Source organism: Catharus ustulatus, chromosome 3 (genome assembly GCF_009819885.2).
Source record: "Catharus ustulatus isolate bCatUst1 chromosome 3, bCatUst1.pri.v2, whole genome shotgun sequence".
In the NCBI taxonomy this organism is placed as follows: domain Eukaryota; kingdom Metazoa; phylum Chordata; class Aves; order Passeriformes; family Turdidae; genus Catharus; species Catharus ustulatus.
In genome coordinates this window covers 1,666,095-1,681,488 of record NC_046223.1, presented here as the reverse complement: position 1 = coordinate 1,681,488, position 15,394 = coordinate 1,666,095, and the positions used below count along the sequence as shown (strand labels likewise).

The 15,394-nt window shown below is 42.3% G+C and overlaps 1 long non-coding RNA gene across 1 annotated transcript in view; it reads left to right on the top strand.

The window, feature by feature from the left end:
• The window catches only part of LOC116994749, a 45,169-nt gene extending 33,923 nt beyond the window's left edge, over positions 1-11,246 (top strand). Inside the window, exons 2-3 of the long non-coding RNA XR_004417565.1 lie at positions 3,521-3,569; positions 11,145-11,246. This is a non-coding gene — a long non-coding RNA (uncharacterized LOC116994749). The remainder of the gene's footprint in view (positions 1-3,520; positions 3,570-11,144) is intronic.
• Positions 11,247-15,394: the final 4,148 nt, after the last annotated feature.

Sequence of the window (15,394 nt, the reverse complement as noted above, 5' to 3'; positions counted from 1 at the left end):
ATTTCCTCACACATTGGCACACACATACATGGAAAAATCCCCACCAAAAAACCCCAATATTGACCTATATACATTTTTAAGCATATTTCTACTTTAATATTAGCCCTCTGGAACATGACTGGTGATTTTCCATGTGACTCATAATAATGCAAATGAGCTTTGTCATGAGCTTAGAACCCCAGTTTTAGATAAACATGGCCAATTCAGCAGGAGATGCATTGCAGGCAGTTCAGACTGAAAGCTGGAGGGGCATCACATCCCTCTTTCACTCTCAGCTTTCCTCTGGCTTTTGGAGAAGTTTAAGAAACTAAAAAGCCTGGAAAATTCCATTTTTAGAGTTGGGCTTCTACTGCATGTTTTTATTTCCCTTCAGACTTGTTGTTTTGACACAGTTATGGCTTTTTCTGTAGCCCTGGGCTACTTTTTAGGTCCTTTCCTCCTAGGTAATACTTTTAATTTTGCCTGTGTGTCATTCACTCCTTGTAAGTGATACAAGGTTCTGCCAGAGATGATGTTGGCTCCATTCTGAGCTCCAGCCAGTTACTGACTTGCTCTGCATCGCTTTTTGCTTCTAGCAGTGCAAAAAAGAAAATCTTGCAAATGTATTTTGAAAGCTTTAAAGGTGCTCTTGGTAACAGCAGAGTCATTGTTAAATGAAAATATTTCTATTTATTGTATGCAAGTGCATCATGTTCGTGGCCTTCGTACCCAATAAGCAAAAATCCATTGTACTTCTGCTTTTAATTTTGCATCTCTGTGAGCAGTGCTGTCCCTGGGGGCTTGCAGAGGAAACCTGAAGCATAATCTTGATTTCAGCTGCAATGCAGAAATCCAGCTGCTCCTGGTGAGCCTGCACGCGACCTTCACGTACACATTGGCTTTTATTGGACTTCTGAAGACTCCTTTTGGAGCTTCTTTTGGCTGCTGCCTACAAAACACAGCCCAGAAGGCTTAAGAATATGAGAGAACAATCACTTTCATTAGAGGAGAGGATATTCCATCCCTGTCTCAGGAGGTGAGAAGAATGCCTGACTCCCAGAAATGTCTGATATTTGTGCGCCAACCCTTATTGCCACAGCAAGCCAGCAGGGGTGATGCAGGATACATTGCAGGCACACCTTCTCATCCTTGTTTTCAGAATGGCACAGGCAGTTTGGGACTCAGGAAAATCTTTCCTAAATGTGAAAACTGATGATGCACGAGTCTGACCACACAAATCAGCCTGCACCAGCTTCAGGCAGGTATTGGTGAACAACCCAAGGTATTTCTGGGCTCCAGCACTAGGGCTATGCTCCCTGGATTTTCTGGGAGTCAGGGCCTTGAGAATTAGCACATTTCACAAATCTGGCTCTCTGTTCAGCCAGTTTACATGTCAGGGCACTGGGAATGGTGGTTTTGTGTGAGCCATGGCTGCAGCCGGAGAGGGAAGCAGTGCCTGGACTGTGCAAGCAGAAAATCCAAAAGGAGAACTCCCATGTTTCTTCTTGCCACAGTTCATCCCTGAGATTTTTGGAGCTGTTGTTCACACCATCTCCAGTGCTGAGGGATTCCTTCCATCACTGGGATGTTCCTCACCAGGGTGTGTGTGCAGCTGCACAAATGAGCTGATCCACGGCTGTGCTGTCACATTCCCTGTGACACCCTGGCTGTGCTCCCCTGCTGAACTGCCATCACCTTCCCTCATCACCACACAGCTGTTCCTTGGAAACAGGGCAGTGCTCCTGAGCATGAGGGGAGGTCATTTAATAACTTCTTAGGGTAGAGGCTCAAAGCTCTTTCCTTCATGCTTATACACTTTCAATCTTTATTTTTTCTTTTTACCAATCTTTCTCTTGTTCTCTTTTTAATTAGACAACATATTCACTGGTGTCATCACTATTAATTTGTGTTTATCTAACCCTGCCAATACTCAACACCTAATTCTTTTTCTTCTTACTGAACTCTTTCAAACCCCCAAGGACGAGATCAGGCAATTCTTTAGGGGACAGCCAGAATCTGTAGTGGATGCAAAACTCATGTTTCATCTATCAATGAAGTTAATCAGACATTGCTCCAAACGCTTCAGTGGGAGTGTGACAAACTCTGTGGGGACAGAGGCATCAAGGTGGGGTTGGTGTAGGATGGCTTGGCCTGGATTAAAAGTGGATTTGATATTTGGTGCTCCCTGAAGTTGTGACTGTGCTGCTGCTGCGCCCTTAAGCCTGAACAGAGGCATGTGACCAGTCCCATGGATTTCAGTGGATTGATTCCTGTGACAGAAGTCAAGCACATACATTTTGGAAGGATCCAGAGCTTTATTTAAGATTCTCTTGGAAAAACAAGCAGGGAAGCAAAGTGTTAGCAGTCATCTGCTGCAATATTTCCAGCAAAATTTATTTGGGTGCAGAGAGAGTAAATATTTAGCTCACAATGCCGTCCAGGCTCAGATGTGCAAACACAGCCATCCTTTTGAGTTATGCTTTCAGGGCTGCACACATAAATAATAACAATTCAGCCAAGGTTTCAAAGCTCTTCACAAAGGCAGGGAAGTATTATCTTCATTTAGATGTGGAAAGGACTTCAGATGAGGTGCCCGAGGTCACAAAATAACTGTATTAGATTTAAAACCTGAGCTTACTGTCAGCCAGAATTGAAATGTAATTGTCTCTGTTCAATTGTAACTTGATTTTCATCTGTAGATTAATGTTCAGATTTAATGGGTAAGAAGGTCAAATCTTCCTAACAGAAACATTTTTAGTCAAATTCACCGTCTTTGTCTCAGTCTCATTTTTAATCACTTACAATTTATAGCTCCACTAATTGTGACTAATTACACCACTGTGCTGTTAAGGTAACTTAATTTCTTTACAGATTTTTGGTGTTCATGGTTTCCACCTTTATTGCTGTCAATTGAAGCTCTGCTTGGACCAAAGCAACAGTGTGGTGGGGATCTCAAATATTCCCCATCTCCAGAAAGCCTCTGGGATCTCAGGAATTGTGTCCTAGGACAGAGTGACTGTACTAATAATGCAATGATGTATTTGAAAATGCTGCTTCAAGTATCATTTTTAAATTGTCACCTTTTGATCTCTCAGCATCTCTTGGAGCCCCACTTTGAGCAGTAGCAAACACAACACTGACTCCAAAGCACACGTGTGGTTGGAAGGGGGATAATTTCTTCTGATTACATTAATATTTTATTGGAAGCAGAGTGACAAAGTGGAGACTGATTGCAAACAGCAGACAATCACTGACTGGAGAGAATCCTGGCACTCCACTGCCACTTCAGATGCTTTAAGGAGCCGTTCTAAATCTGCAGGAAAATGGTTGAAACATTTTAATTCTGTAATTTAAATTGCATCACTCACTTAACCAGCTATTTTGATTGTGATTATGAAAACACTGTGATATGCTTAGAAAAACCTTAGAAGACTTATAGCAGTGTGTATTGCTAATAGACTTGTATGTTTTCCATATCATTTTCTCTACCAGTAATTTATTTTAAACCAATGAAAATATAACTATTTTGTTTCAATTGCAGAGCGTTTTTAGCTTGACTCAATGAGATTCTTTACCCAGAGCCACATGAGGTAAGAGGTTATTAATGACTTTTTCCTTATTACCCATTACTCTGAAATGTTTACTTTAATTATGGCATCCTGATTTAATATATGTAAAAGCATTTTGTAACAGAAACCTTCACTATTTATAGAATGACTTTCACTGTTTCCTGAGATGCTGCAGTCAGGTCTTATTAGCAAAGTACAGCCTAATCCTCCAAGCATCTATCCACAGCTGTTCCCAGATTTAGCAGCTCAAAAATGCTGAATAATAAGGATGCTGCAAATGCTCCCAGAATTTTGAAGGGATTGCTTTGGGTCAGTGTGATGCCTGTGAAAGTCTCCAGTGAAAGTCTCCGTGCTTTTCCTGGCTCTAAATGATGCAGAGCTGGGAAGTGTGACCTGGAGCAGAGGGACAAACCTCTGCCCTCTGCTGTGGGCATTCAAAGTGTAAAACCCCCAGTGCAAGGGGCAGGGGGAGACTCAGCAGTGCAAGGCACAGGTTTGGATTGCAGCTCTCCAGGGGCTCTGCAGTGTGTGGGTGACATCCCCAAGCTCCAGCAGCACTCCAGCCCCCAGCTCATGCTGATCCCTGGCCTCCTCTGTCTCTCCCTGGAGATCAAAGAATGCCTCAAGGTTCAGCCACAAGTCTGAGCAGACATTTACAGTCTTCCAGATAAATTACTTTGACTTCCATAAGTAAATCCTTCAGAAAAATTGCTGCTCTTGCCTGAATCTGCCATAGTTTAAAAATTCTGATTATGTGCAATTGCACTTTCTGTGGTTTACAGGCTCTGTGAGAGGGAAATGTCTCCTGTCCACCAGAGTGGGAGGTAGAACTCTAAACACAGATAGAATAGTTCTTTTCACTTGTTTATTTTTGCAGAGGAAATCCTCCTAACTTTGTGCTTCCCTCATTAGAGTTGATGATAACTTTTACAATATCATATTGCTAAAATTCTCCATCAGTGTCTCTATCCTCTGTTGCCTAATCAGCAAGGTTTTAGTTTGTTGTTTATACTCCCTTAAAGAATTTTCAAGTTTCTCTATGTTCTCTGTATCAGATCTTGGAAGAACTTCCTAGCAGGTCACTTTAATTGATTGATTAAAATGTAATTGATTTAATTCTTGGACACTTTAAAAGAAATCCTGGCTGCACTTGCATGAAGAATAAATATGGTTGAAAGTAGGTAATAACTTCACTCAAAAGATGAAAAACATATTAAAATGCAAAAGTTACAGATTTTCCTTGCAATACAGGGATAGATGATCAAAACTCCAGCAGGAGAGGAAAACTTCTATGCTTTTTAAAAGATAGAAAGGGATAAGGAAGAGTAAAAATGCTTTATACCAGATTTGAAATTAGATTCATTCACTGGTGGGTCAAGAACCTAATCAGCTGCAGTATAAATGCTTTACTGATATGAATATGTCCCCCCCAAATCTGAAATTGTGTGTTTTGATATGTGTAGAAACTAGTTCTGTCTGTTGCAAATTTGAGCAGTACTGAACCTAAACTTAAGTATTTCCCCCAGGAAATACCCAGTCATCTTAATCATGTGCCTGAATTATGCAGATGAGACTCTGGAGTCTGGAGATTATTGCTCAGGGACTGGCATCAATGTAAGGGTATTATTAGGATGGATAAATTCCACCAGCACTACAATTATGGCATCCCAGTTTGCCAGGTTCTGCCTTATCTCCAAAGGCTGAGTTTAGGGAGGCTGCAGTTGGTTACAGAGTCCCCCCTCATTCCTGAAGTCTCTTTTCTAACAGGTCTGAACATTGTGTTAGTGTAAAGCCTGAGATGGTTCCTTGTTCTTTCACAAGCTGCCCTCATCTCTTTTGTACAGAAGTGTTTATTTGTAAACAGCAGGAGACAAAAGCATTACAGCCCCACTCAGACAGACATGGAATATTCCCATGGAGAATGTATTTCACAAGTATTCCTTGCAATTGGGACAAATCATGAGGAATTATGAAAAACAGCTTTTAAATTATTAAATCTACAAATAGTTTATCACCTGCACAGGATCTGCTTGTTGACTGTTCCAGTCCTTTTTGGGTTGTATTAACCTTTGGTGTTTGGTTTTGTGGCTTTTTACTGCTTCTGTCTCATAGATGAAAAACCTTCTGGCAGTCATGAGAGTTTGGCAGTGTTGGAAAAAACAACCCAAATAAACAAACAGCAAACAAAAATCATTTGGGGTGAAATTGGATTGGACTCCTTGCTCTCCTCCCTGGGTGAGCTCTTAGCTCTTGGTTGCTCTCCATGACATTGTCTAATCAGGCTCTGAGCTGAGGAACCTGCCCAGGAGACAGGAATTGTTTTCATGGAAACTCAGTTTAATATCCTGTCTGTTTTGTTTATTATTTTAACAGAGCACATTTATTCTGTAGTCACAAACTTCGCATTACATTTGCAATTGTAATGTTATTTGAAAGTGATACTTCAAAAATTCATCATTTGGGAATTTCATGGGAATTGTTCCAGCCAGTTGTACTGATACAAAAGTGTGTTTGCACCAAGAATCTGGGAATCCATGAGCACAACTGCCCTGAGATGAGGATTCTCAGTGAGCCCCATGGCCAGGAGTTTGGTCACAAGAGATGTGACACTTCCTGTGCACTTCATCTTAGTTTTCAGCGAGTCTCTGATCAGGAAATAGAGTTCATAAAATATCATTGATGTGGTTGTTTACACTGTGAGGCAGCAGTAGCAGTGCATCATTTGCAAGTGGTCTATAGATAGAAACATCTTTGCATGAATTAGTAGTCAAATAAGTAGTATTTGTTCAAATCAGCTCATGAAGAATTAATAAAGCAAAACCAAGAGGCCAAATGAATCCATTTAACACCCTTCTGCAAGCATTTCCCCCATCTCTGTATTTATAATTTCATTGCTGTGTTGTTGGTATCCTATTGCATGAAAAGCCATAATACTTTTTTTGTGGAATCCATGGTCTTATTTCTAGGAAAATAATCTCCAGTACAAGGCTCACAGATGTCTGGAGCTATTTGATTCCATTTCTCTTGGCAGAAGGCATCCCTGGCTTTTTGTGCAGGAGGAGGGAGAAACAGGCAGTGCTGGGAATGCAACTTTATTTCAACAGTGCCTCTTTTCCTGTAGGATTGACAAAAATGGTTAGTTACAGCATGATGGAGTTATAACATCCTGTGCTGCTCTAACTTATTTATGAAGTCACACCTAAGTAGATAACATGGAAACATTTCACCCTGCTGCAGAGGCTCCTGTGTTGCCTCACGCTGTGCAAGGTGCCAGAACCCTTGTTCTGCCATGGACATAGGGGTTGGGGCATGGAGATAAGTGATGTGAGCCCTCTGCAGCCATCCTGCTCCCCCTTTCCTCCTGCCAGGTGGCTTTGTGGCCCCAGGAGGTGCCCAGGTGTCCCTCCCAGTGCCCAGGCAGTGCCAGGTGACCTCACCTGCAGCCCCCTGGGAGCAGGGAGGTGCCTGGGGAAGGGGTGTGAGGCTCTGCTGGGTGCAAGCAGAGGCAGGAGAAGGGATTCTGAGATTCAGAGAGAAGGGATTCTGGATTGTCACCCCAAGTGGCATGTGGAAAGTCAGAGTCACTGCAGAACTCCCTGGCAGCAAAGCCTAGGGAAGGATGTGGGGGAGGCAGTGATGGGGAAGCTTTGATGGGCTGCTGAGCTAATCAGTGCTGGCTGCTGCCAAGACCATGTCACAGAGCTGACACAAGCCTCCTCCTGCAATGTTCTCTTATAAGAATGCTGTCAAACCCCAATTCAACCCTGCATTCTTTATCACGTGGACAAGCAGCAGAAAATTCTCTCAGCACATCCCACAGAACTTTCCCCTCACTCCTGTACAGTATTCAGGGTCTTCCTGATGTGTTAGAGTTGACACTGTTCATGAGGACACAGCCTGTCCAGCCCCCAGGAGGTGATGGTCACCCAAGGGCTGAGGGCAGCAGCTCCCTGAGGACCTGAGCAGGTTTTTCCTGCTCCTCTGCTCTCTCTCTCTGTGAGTACTGTGCTTAACCTCTCCCAGCCACAGGCTGCATGTGTCTGGGATTTCCCAGGGCTAATGCCACTCCAGAAATCATATTCTATGAGATAATAATCTCTGAGATAAGAGGTGTTAATAACATATTCTGTGAAACTGATGTTCCATTTCCACTCTGTTTTCAGCAGAAACCAAATACATGCCATTAAACCCAATGAGAACTGTAGCAGCTGCCTTGGCAGGGCACGTTAGAAATACAGCTTCTTTTCCCCCTCCTCAAATGCACAGAAGGTTTATTGATAATATTTTCTGTTAGCCTAAAGCATCTTTTTTAGAAACAAGTGTCTCTCTTGTGGCTCTTTATCGGTGTCACTTCAAACTGAAATGTTTGCAGAGCAGACCAGGAGTGCTTTCTAACCCACTTTGTGTAGATTTAAATGTATATATTATGCAGGGCAATAGGGGAGCAGACTCAGTGGAGTATCTTCAGGAATAATTGAAAGCAGGACTTGTTCCTGGTACTTTGTAAATAGTAGCAATAACTCTTCACGTTTCACACACTATTTGAGCTTTTAAAATTCTACTGTGCCATTCTGTGGCCAGGAGTGAAGAGTGAAATCCTTTCAGATCTCTTGTGATTTAGCAGACAGCTTTAAGGGGTAAATCTGAGCTAAAGAGGAATAATTAACTTTTTCAGAAGTCACTTTCAGCCAGGAGAATTTAAATCTTACTTTTAATCTTTCAAATTGACCATGAACCTTGCATTCATTCTGTGTTGTATAAAATTATGTGTTGCAATATTTAAGTAGGTGGAACTGCACTGTGGACAAAATGAAGTGTGGAAAGTGTTTTGGAGGAGATAGAAGCAAGTAAATGTGAAGTATATGAAAAATCTAATCAATAAGATAACAATTTCAAAATAAAAACATTAGCTGCTGGAGAGTCCAGTAAATCACATCAGTTGTGTGGAGCAGCACCATTGGATTAAATTACAGACTGGGGGGAAGCAGAACACATCAAACACAAATAATCTCTCCCTCTCATTTATTCTGGTTTCTGGTTGAAGGTGTAGGAATTGCTTTGCCCAGCAAGACAGGGAAAAGCAGGACAGGAGCACGTGCAGCAATCACAGCCCAGCACAGCCTGAGCCGTGTCACAGGTTTACAGAATGTCACACTCTGCCATGGCAAATGAGCCACTGTCACACCCTTAAACAGCTCCTTTGATCTATCCTAATGCACAAATTATGGCTGTTGTCACGTCTTATTACTGTTATCTTGTGCAAGATTGAAATGTTTTACTCTCTGATAGCAAATTCCTAATAATTTATCTGCCTGAGAAAGAAATTAGGTAGAATGCCAGTTCTTTCTGGAGTTGTTTAATGTTCCCTCAGTGCTGTTTAATACACTTTGCTGCAGGGATGCATTTTGAAAATTCAATGTATATAATTTCAGAACAAACTATATGGATTTAGTTTGATCTAAAGCCCCCAGGGCACCAGAGGAACCTGATGGAGGGGACACACAGTGCAGCTTTTTGCCATTTATCCAGCACAGACCAACAGGAGGGCTGGGATACTTCAGTGAGGTGAGGAAGGGCTGTGCTGAGGGCAAGATGTGATATTGGATATTGTCCTGCTCAGCCAGTCATGGCAAAAATGGTGACATTTTAAAACAAACCAATCCCTTTTTTGTTTCAACCCTTCAGTCTGTCAAACAAACAGAAAGATGAAAACCAGAAGTCCATAAGGTGGAGCTCAATTAGCAGGGTGGCAGTTTTGACATGGCTTCAAGGCAGGATGTTTTGGGATTTTTGGGATGCCCACACCTGAGAGCAGTCTATCTAGGATTATCCAACAAAAAGGCCTTGGAGGAAGCTGCTTGGTCCTGTTTTCCATACATTTGGAGGAAAATGCTCCACCACTGGCATGTTTGCTTGAACAGACAGGACACAGCTGGGTAAGGGTTTGCAGAGGGCTTCTCATCTCCAGAGTAGGGAGTGGAAGGAAAACTGCTGGAGTGCTGGGAGCAGTACACAAAATTAATCAGTGAGTTTTGTCTGGGCAACTTTCTGAAGAGTATCAGGATATAAATCACACTGTCCAAAATTAATAGACTCCTCAACCATTTCAGTTTATTAACATTCCTGGCATTTTTGCAGAAGCTGAAGTAAGTTTGGTGAATTCCATCGTGCTTCTTAAGTGGAGAGAACACTTCCTAAGCAGTTTTATTGTCCCTTTAATGTCTGAATCTGAGACTGTTAGAGCTGCAAAATGATTTATAACGATGTGCTAAACTGGAGTAATTTCAGTCATTTTATTAAGCCCTTTGTGGCTGAAATGGAGACTTGCTGGGACTGTGTTTTCTTTGAACACACTCCCTGCCTGTGCAGAACGTGTGCAGCTCCTCAAGAAGTGAGGATGCAAACCATATGGTAGAGCCTGGGGTGCCAAAGTGCAGTTCTAACCTCTCAGTGATAATTTAGATGTGTTACAGCAGTGTCTCCCAAAACACTGAGAAACTCCTCTATGGTTTTAATGTATGTTATTTCTCCTAGTGAAATGATCTGTCAGTAACTGCAGTGATTGAGTTACTGTTCCTAAAGAACAGCAGTCTCACTTTATTCCCTGTCCATTTTTTCCTTCCTGTGGCTCCCAAAGATCATTTCCTTTGAGGTGAGGTTTGGTTAAGCTCATGTGATTTTATTTCTGGATATTTTTGTCTGTAATTACCTGTAGGACAGTTACTTTTGACAAGACTTGTACATAAAGAAATGTTAACATCTAAATGTGGTTTCTCTTTGAAATGCAATTGAGGCTTTTCAGTTGTATTTTTCACAGTGTGCCAAGGAGACATGTTTAGGAATACTCAGTTCTGTGGTTCTGCAGGATCTGTTGTTTGTGTTACTCATTAACTGAACTGCAGGTTCTTTGGGAAAAGCCATGTTTTGAGTCTTGGGTCACCATCTGTGAGGTGCTGGGGTACAGGGAGTAGAGCAGATGCAGTAACAGGCACCAAACTGAGAACAGGACTGGAGAAATGCTCAGGTCAAACATTCATTGATGCCCTTTAACATAAAAACTTCGTAATGCTCAATATTGAGGACATCTCTGGCAAACAACTACTCTGAATTCAGCACAGAATCTTCCATAATCCTGAATTCTCAAATGCAGTGCTTGTGCTGCTTCCTCTACTTTTCTTGAATACTGCTTTGGGTTGTTTCCTCAGTTTTGAAATCTGATTTTCTTTCCAGGCCAGTGTCATACAGGCTGTTACCAGGATAATTAACAAAGCAGGAAGGAAAATGTACAGATTTTTTTCTGTTACCTTTGCAACTGTGAAAAGCCAATTCTCTTCCACTGCTTCTCCCACTATCATAAATGCTCCTCAATGTTCAATCAGTTGTAATTGTACATAAAATCAAAGGGTCCTCAGGATCAACGCCTTAGAAACCAAAGAAATCTAAAAATCACTCAACCTGGGATGGAAGATCCTCAAAAGAAGTAAAAGACAGTGCTACATATTCATGAGGTTTTACAGAAATGAATATCAGAGTGATGAAAAGTGTATTGGAGTGTAAAATGCCCATGTTCATTAATCTCTTTTCAAAAATTCACAGGGCAGCACAGCAGCTTATCAGCTTTTTGGGAGCACATTTCAGGGGAGAAGATGTTGTCTCTGAGCTGTCCATGGTTGTTTTCAGTGGCTGTGAACAGATGCTGCACAGGTAGGACTCATCAGACAAACATATTTAGAGCTCTGTCAAGTCCATGATAACTAAGAAAAATTGATAAGGTTTGGGTTTTTTCCTTCTCTCTCTCTGAGGAATGCATGTTCTATTTATTTCTTGGTTAAAAACTTTCATCACTATGAAGAGTGTGACTTCACCATAGAGTTTTGGACAATATAGGAGGTGGTTCCAGGAATGGAGGGTTATCTGGATTTAGGAGGGGAAAAAAAAGCAATTCCCAGCAATCTGTTGAAATTTATTAGAGTTTTTGTTATAACAAGGCCATCAGCTGCTGCTCTGGATGCCATGGAAACAGGCATTGCTGCAAACAGGGGAAGCTGCTTTCAATCCATTCCTATTTCAGAAAAATAAAAGAAAGAAAATGAGGTTTTGTGGGCTGAGCCATTGGAAGGACTCTGCCCTTGTCCTCAGCAGAGGGACCAAGGGACTGACAGACACCTCTGACTGCTTCCAGACTCATGGAGCACAACTGGAGCAGCTCTGCACTGATCTCTCATCATAAATAAATGGGCAAATAGGGATGTGATGAGCAGCCCAGCCAGAGTGGAAGGGGAAGGGATTTATTTTCTAATTCTAATTTGGACCATGGAGCTAATCTGGGCCCACAGCAGCCAATTCCTAATGATTTTACATAGGAGACAAGGAAGGGGCAGGAGAGCACTGACATCACCAGGAGCTCCTGCATTTGTTTCTGTACTCAGGTATCTCCAGTTTTAGTTCATTCTGTGTGTTTCAGTGCAACCCCCTCTCCATATTCTTAGTAAAGTATCATAACAAGTAATTTCTCACTCCAAAAATAATCTCTGGGAATCAGCATAATGGTTTTCCCATTAGAAGCACAGTAAGTGCCTTGTGCAGCAGCAGGATTCAGAGAGCATCTGTTGGGATTGTTGTCATAGAGATCCCAGGATTGCTGCACTAAATGTGTAAAAGTCCCTGCAACAATTGATGTGCTGAGTTTTATAGCTCTAATATATCAGCTGGAGATTTCCATCTGAAGTTTCCTCAGCTTGCCTTGCTGGGTGGGTGGTGGGGTTTCCCTCAAAACTCAGAGAAGGAAATCAGGGAGATTTTTGTAAGACCTTACATGTTAACAGTCATCTTAAAATGCTGTGGAGTTGATAATGATCACATCTTTCTGCAAGATTCATGACAAATCCAGATTTCTCTCTGGACTGCACATGTGGTTTTTTTCTTCATGTTATTCAGTAATACAGTAATTTATTATGCTTAAGCTGATGGTTTTCCAGTTTCTTGACATTTGACTCATATTGTTTCTGTGCTTACATGAAGATAAAGCCGACACATCCTTGCACTCCATGCTTTATCCATTTATTTCTATTTTCTGTGATTTTCAAGGTATACTGGAAAATAATTTAAATAAATCAGTGCATAAAGCTGCATTACAAACCTTGAAGAAAAGCTAAATAACTTTGATGGGTGATAGAAAAAATATTTTTAAAGCTATTAACTGTCTGTCAAGTTGCCCACCACAGAGCCTTCAGCTTTCTGGCCTGGTAAAAATCAATTGCACAGAAAACCTTGAGAGCAAATCATTGGATGTAACATGGAAAACCTGATCTTCTTTAGGATATGGAGAAAGTTTCTGGAGAACAGTAGCATTTATTTACTGATAACTGCCAAGGCTGGCTGTTTAATTAGGTGCTGGCCCTGTTTGTAAGGATAAAGATGTGGGTGAGCTGTGCTCTAAGGGGGAGCCTGGCTCTGCTTTGGGTTTCTATCAAATGGATGCTGCCTCATCCAAACAGTCACAGAAGCAACATGCCAGGCTTGGCACAGAGATGTGCTTGGTGAAATCCCCCTGGGGTGAAGGAAAAGCTGTGATCACTTCTGTCTGTCTGCAAATGCTAAAGAGGGATTAAGAGAACCCCTGGGTTGAGGATCTGCTGACTGTCATCTCCAGCTGGGCAGGAACTGGGCATTTATTCTGAGTTCCATCAGCTGTCACATAGCACAGAGGGACAGACAGACAGGGACAGGCTCTCGTCAGCCCTAGCTGGGAGGTAACAGATCCACCACAAGATTTTTTTGTCCCAGGACAGGAGCCCTAAAACTGCTGTCACACCCAGCTCTGGTGGGTGCAGAGCTGCAGTGGAGCTGTGGTTGGGCCCCAGTATCCCTGAGCTTTGCCCACCCAGTGGATCACCAGACAAAACCAATAAATCACAGCTGTCAGAGCCCTCTGCAGCCTGACACAAGCTGCTTGTACCATTTTAAATGCAAGATTGCTCGTGGCAGTTCAGGCAATAGGTGAGGGGAGGCTCAGAAAGGCAAGGACTCTTGTTCCTTGTAAACACCATTTCCAAACCCAGTGGGATTGATGCTGCTTATTTGGGGTGGGAAAGAGCATGGACAGGGCACCTGTGGAAACAAAGTGAGGATCAGTTTGTTCTGATCTCTTGCACAGCACCTGGATATCATTACTGCACATCCCTTCCTGTTAGAAAGGAGTGACCCCTTCACTTGAATTTCATCTGCCAGATTGTGTGAATATGACATTTAAAAACTCTGGGGTAAGGAGATGTATTTTCCTGCAAGGGATTCAAAGGAAGTATTTCCTTTGCTCTTTCTTGTCTCTCTCCTTTCACTGGGGTCTTGGTGATGGGATGGCCAGGAGGGAGGAGCACAGAGAGCACAGAGTCCATCTTCTGATCCTACAGCAGCTGGGATGGAAGGGCTTGGGTTGTGTTCCCCATTCCCACAGCTCTTCTGAGCTAATACAAAATGCATAACTAAGCTCTGTCAATTATTTGAAAAGTAAAATAGCAATTAGAGGGGAGAAGAAAGAAGGATGGGAAGCCTTTGGCATGTTATCACTCTTCCTGCCAGGAGAAGATTCAGCAAAGTGAGCAGCATCTGCGGGGAGCCAGCAGCCATCCTTCAGCATGGGATCATTGCCACTCACAGCATCCCCTTCCTCAGCTGGGATGGTCCATTTATTTCAATTACTGGAGCTGAGGAAATATTTGCTTGTTCCTTTGGTTTTACATCTCTCCTGTACCTGAAGTTTCTGGTACTTGTCTCATCATTAATATTTCTTACCTCAGTGTGTCTTCTCCATCAGCAAAGGTCATTCCCTCTCAGCTCACACACCTAGAGAGGCATCATCCATCTTTCCAGGACACTGTGAGGTACTCAGCCATACCTGTCTGTCTGACTCCTGTTTGTCTTGCCATCTGTCTTGTTCCCATGTGTAACATCTAATTAACACCCGTGGTAATTAATTATGCTGTGGTGTCTTTTCTATTACCTATTATTGGTGTCAGCGGGAATAAATCAGCACATTGAACACAAAGGGAATTGTGGCATTCAGTGATGGAGAACATAAAAAATGCACTTAGAGATTTTAAATATTCATAAAAGAGAAAGCAAGGACCGTAATTTTTAATAGAATATTTTGTATAGTAAGTAAAAGTACACTTTCCTACTTCTTTGTAGAGTACTAACAGGGCATGGTGCAGCTGAGGTCCCTGCACACACAGAAGACAGTTCAGTTCATGGCAACTGCCTTGGAGAAATAGTTGACCCATATTGTTTTAAAGTTTAATTATTTGCAGGTTTTGACAGTGGTGCTTGGTCTTTAGAATTTATCAGTTTGAAATGTATTGGTCTGTTAAAAATTGCAGACTAAAGGTTGAATGCAGTTATTCTCCATGGATAATCTCAGAGCAAAACATTTGGCCGTGCATGTCACAGAACATGATTTCTGCCTCAAACTCCTTGGATGATCACAGATGGGAGTATTTCTGGTTTAAAAATCAGACTGATTTCTGCTTTTTTGCAAAAGAATTCATTTCAGTGATTAAACAGACCTTTGCTTTTAGATCCCCCAAACATATAGGGGAGGAGTGCTCCAGTTGCACCAAAGCCCACATTCTGTGTAGGTAACATCCAGGGAAGTGGAATATTGACACCAGCTGCCAGATCTGCCCCAGAAGCAGAAGCAGCCAGTGGCTGGAGGAGGAATTCCCATCCCCAGCTGTTCCCTGTGCTCCTACCACCCACAGACACTTGGTTGTGTTATTGCACACACATTTGAGCCAGAAGCAATAAGCACTTTCCCCTCCCAGCTCTAACAGATAACACAGGAATAGTTG